The 4,765-nt window shown below is 42.8% G+C and overlaps 1 long non-coding RNA gene across 2 annotated transcripts in view; it reads right to left on the bottom strand.

Moving 5' to 3' along the window:
* LOC125615315 overlaps nucleotides 1-4,759 on the bottom strand; it is a 26,927-nt gene extending 22,168 nt beyond the window's left edge. For both annotated transcript variants that reach the window (XR_007345892.1, XR_007345891.1), the window contains exon 1: nucleotides 4,608-4,759. This is a non-coding gene — a long non-coding RNA (uncharacterized LOC125615315). The remainder of the gene's footprint in view (nucleotides 1-4,607) is intronic.
* Nucleotides 4,760-4,765: the final 6 nt, after the last annotated feature.

The raw sequence follows: 4,765 nt of genomic DNA, 5'->3' as shown, positions 1-4,765 counted from the left end.
ATATATATATATATATATATATATATATATATATATATATATATATATATATATATATAATTTTTTTTCCAGTACCAGGGATTGAACCCAAGGGTGCTTAGCCCTTTTTATTTTTTATTTTGAGACACAGTCTCCCTAGGTTGCTTACAGCCTTGCTAAGTTGCTGAGGCTATTTATTTTACATTCTGAAACAAACATTACATGATACAATGCTTACTATTACTTAATGCAACACATCCTGATGATTTTTTATAGCACATGCGCGCGTGCACACACACATACTTTTTTTTTTTTTAAGAAAAATACTGGTTTTTCTTCCCTGACATTACTTGCTGTCTTCTCTGAGATTTCATGGAGCCCTATGCAGAGATTGATTCTAGTACTTCTCTTGTTACATTGTAATTTAAGTGTCATTTTGTCCCATTAAGGAGACACTTTGTCATCTTTGCATCCCTAGCACACTCAGTAGTGGATACTCAGTGAGAGTTAGCTTAATGGATGAATGAAAAATGCCTGTGTGCTCAACCCAATGGAAAAGGACCATGATTCCTTTCACATACCACCTAGTCTGGTGTTGGAGATCTCGGACTAGATGCACCCAGGGCTCAGGGAGGGATTCCTAGGATATTATTGCATACCCCTCTTGCAGAGAGGATCTAAATGCATAAAGAATGAAGACCAGAGACTTTACCCATATATGGCCCCTTAATTTTTCCTTGAACTGATCTGTATGCATCCTTATGCTGGAATGCCTTTATGTTCTTCATAGTAATTTAATCATGTAAAACTGTGCAGACTCAAAATTCAGGGCATTTGACGTTTTTGCAAAGCCAGACTCTAGGAAATGTGCCCATTGCTGAACACATTGGATGTGGTTTAGGTAGCAAAGCAAATGACCTAACAAGGAACATATGTGCTGAGCCCAGTTCCTGTTAAATTAATAGATTCACGTTTTGGCACATTCACAACCTCATAAGTCACAGCAACCGGATGACGGCAGGGCAACATAGCAGCTGTGGCCACTGCACATGAGAAAAATCAGAGCCTAATGTCCCTGGAGGAAAACCAGAAATGACCTCTACGATTGCCAGCTTCTACAGGATTGGCTGAGGAGAGGGGGCCATGGGGACAATCACAAGCAGATGCTTGCCCTGGTCAGGACCAAAGGAATATGACATCTCTTCTGCTTCCTAAAACTGTGTTTTATATTTTAAAAGTAAATAATTTGCTCCAGCCAGAGAGGAAATGATGTGGAGAGAAAGACACCATCATGTGGACAGCATGTTCTTTCTAGCCTTGGAAGCAGCACAGAGGTGGTTCTTACTAGAGAGAGTATACTAGTTGCTCAACTGCAGGACCACACACTTTTCTTTCTGGTTTTTAGATATCCCATCAAAATCACCTACACCTTCTGGCTGCCAGAGTCAAAGTCAAGCTCTTCTTTCAGAACCAAGGCCTGATTTCATGACCACTGGTTATGTCAAGGCCTCAGGGATCAGGGTACATGCCCTGAGGAAGAGAAGGAGGATGCCTATACAGATGTCAATTCTTGTGACACAAAGACATCTGCATGTGCTCTCAGGTAGGTGACACCCAATACCTGGGTTGCCTGTGATTGAGCAGTACTCCACACCCTCTGACCTAGTTTAAAATCAAGGATAACTCTTGTTCTGCAAAAGAAGTGAGGGCTAAGCTTTCTGTTCTTGGAATTTATGTATTACACTTCAATCTGGGTCAGGGCCTTGATTTTTCTCTTTGTTCTGTTTTCTATGAGGGATCAGGAAGGTCATGTGAGGTTGTCATCGGTCCCTGATGGACTTCTCGGTTGACCTCTGTATTAGTTATGTGTGTCTGTGTAACAAATTATCTAAAAATGCAGCAGCTTAAGACAACAAACATTTATTATCATACAGTTTCTGTGGGTCAGGAATCCAGGCAGCTTAGCTGGGGTTAGGTTGTAGTCAAGCTGTTGGCTGGGGCTGAAGGTCTCAGTGGAGAGCTTGATTAGCATGGGGGAGGGAAAGGATCCCTTTCCAAGCTCACTTGAGTGGTGGTTGGCAGGCCTTACTTCTTTTCCACAGGGCCACTTTAGGACATGGAAGTTGGCTCCCCCAACAGTGAGTGATCCAAGGCAGAGTAAAAGACAGAGCACCCAAGATGGAACTCACAGTTGTTTTTTTTTTTTTAATATTTATTTTTTTAGGTGTAGATGGACATAACACAATGCCTTTTATTTTTGTGTGGTGCTGATGATCCAACCTGGGTCCTGCCCGTGCTAGGCAAGCGCTCTACGGCTGAGCCACAATCCCAGCCCCTGCAGGTTTTTTAATAACCTAATTTCAGAAGTGACATCACAACACTTCTACCATATTCTAAATGTTAGAATCAATCATTGGGTCTACACTTAAGGAGAGGGGATTACACAAGAGTGTGAACACCGGAAGGCAGAGATCATTGGTAAGAAGCTGTCTTACAGGCTGTCTACCACATCCTCCACACAGTGCTCTGAAACCCAGCAAAGGCCACCTTATGTAGAGAAAGCAATGCTCTATGTGCACCTTCACACTTTACACCATCTGCTAATTACTCCTGGGCATGCAGAAATACTGAATATTCATGAAATTGTGACTGGGAAATTTGGAATCACAACACTGAACAAAGAAATATTTTGCTCTTGTTTTAGCAAATATGGAGTATCGCATGACTATCTTTATATATAAAATATATTTATGTATGTTCTGGTTGGACACAATACCTTTATTTATTTATTTATTTCTATGTGGTGCTAGGATCGAACCCAGGGCCTCGCATGTGCTAGGCATGCACTCTGCCTGGCTAAGCCACAACACCAGCCCTCACACAACTATCTTTAGATGCCTGGTGGACATTTCCCACCTAATTGGTTGCCTTAGGCAAAATGCATTAAGGACTTACTTCTACTACAAAACTGAAATGGGCAATTCCTCCTTCATCTCCTTCCCCCGAGTAATGTGATAAAATGAAATTGAAAGAATTATAATTATGGAGTCTAATGATGCCTGTCTGTCTTTCTTTCTGAACTGGGGATTGAACCCAGGAGTGCCTTACCACAACCTACATTCCCAGCCCTTTTCATTTTTATTTATTTATTTTAAAAAATTTTGGTACATGTAGATGGACAGAATGCCTTTATTTATGTTATTTATTTTTATGTGGTGCTGAGGATTGAACCCAGTGCCCCACATGTGCTAGGCAAGTCCTCTGTCACTGAGACCCAGCCCTTATTTTTTTACTTTGAGACGGGGTCTTGCTACATTGCCCAGGCTGACCTGGAATTTGTGATCCTTTTGCCTCAGGCTCTTAAGTAGCTGGGATTACAGGTGTGCACTACTGTACCTGGCTTGATAAACTTATTTCTTAAAGCAATATTATTTTTCTTATAGAATATGCTTTGTGTTTATAATGTGCCATTGATGCTTCTAAAAACCAGAACTAGGGCCTTAACAGCTTCAATGTAGAGGATTTGTATTGCTAGGACAGCTTGGATATTCATGCTCCCAATCTTTGGGTGATTCTGTGGCTTTCGAAGTATTAACACAGACCTGGCAATCATTTCCCAGATGTTATTTTCCATCAGTTTTACATCTATATACCTTTCTGGACAAAGACTTCACTCAAGTCTATGATTTTCTGTCATTTAGTAAAAATATGAAGCTTTGGAAGGGAGTTTTTTTTTCCTGACCCACATGGGGAAAATGGGAAAATTGTCCAGCCCTCACTAATTGAGGCTTTTGAGCCACCGTTCACAGATTCCTGTTTTCCAGGGCGAGCTACAATGAAGGGAATGTTCCTGTTAGGAAAAGTCCTCCACTGCAGTTTTGACTGCTTTTTTTTTTTTTTTTTGTAAACCACAGCAGAGGCTAACCCCGGTTTCCATCCAGCTTTAGAGGATTACGAATTTTTCCTTGAATACTGCTGTTTAACTACTTTGTTGCTACTTATCAGTAACCCAAAGGGTAGCTTTCTATTGTAGTTTTTAAAAAGGTGAGCAAATTTATTTCAGGAAACGATAAAATTTCAAAATTACTATTGCCTGAAGCCTGAAGTTCACAGAACTCCACCCTCCACTCCACCAAAAGACACTTTTGTCCAGCGACGAAACCCTGAGTGCATCAGGCCCCAAAGTGATCTTCTGAGATAGAAATAGGTGGAAATCCACGGAGGACTACGAACAGAACCACCATTTTGTAGCCCCAACTTGGGCGCTAAAATAGCCCCTGCAACCTAATACCTGGTAAACGTCCTGCGCATGCACAACACGTGAAAGTGACAGGACAATCGCACAGGCTTTTAGGGCGAATGTACTGACAGGAGACCTGTGTTTGAGGGCCTAGTTCAGACATTTCGGAAAACACAGAGCACACTGCTTTCTCACATGACCTTTCCAACCCCAACCCCAAACCAAAAAACCTTTCCTTTCCCTCCCTCAGCCGTGTGTGTGTGTGTGTGTGTGTGTGTGTGTAGGGGAGTGTTTTTCCCGGAACTTTAGTTCTCTAGGGTCTCCTGAACTCAGTCCCCAGGTCCCTAAGCCCAACACCACCTCCCAGACCAGCCCGAGAGCGGGTCACCTCGGCGCGGCTCCTCCGAACACAATTCCACGGCTCTGGGAGGATTCGGTGGAGGGAGGCTTCCCCAGCGGCTGCATTTGGTGGAAGATCGCTCAGACTTTCTGGTTCCCCGCGCGGCCCGGGAAGCGCAGAGCCCAAAGCCAGCTCCCGGGCTCTGG

Source organism: Marmota marmota, unplaced genomic scaffold (genome assembly GCF_001458135.2).
Source record: "Marmota marmota marmota unplaced genomic scaffold, marMar, whole genome shotgun sequence".
In the NCBI taxonomy this organism is placed as follows: domain Eukaryota; kingdom Metazoa; phylum Chordata; class Mammalia; order Rodentia; family Sciuridae; genus Marmota; species Marmota marmota.
Note: the sequence above shows the minus strand (reverse complement) of the source record. Positions and strands in the feature narration are given on the sequence as shown.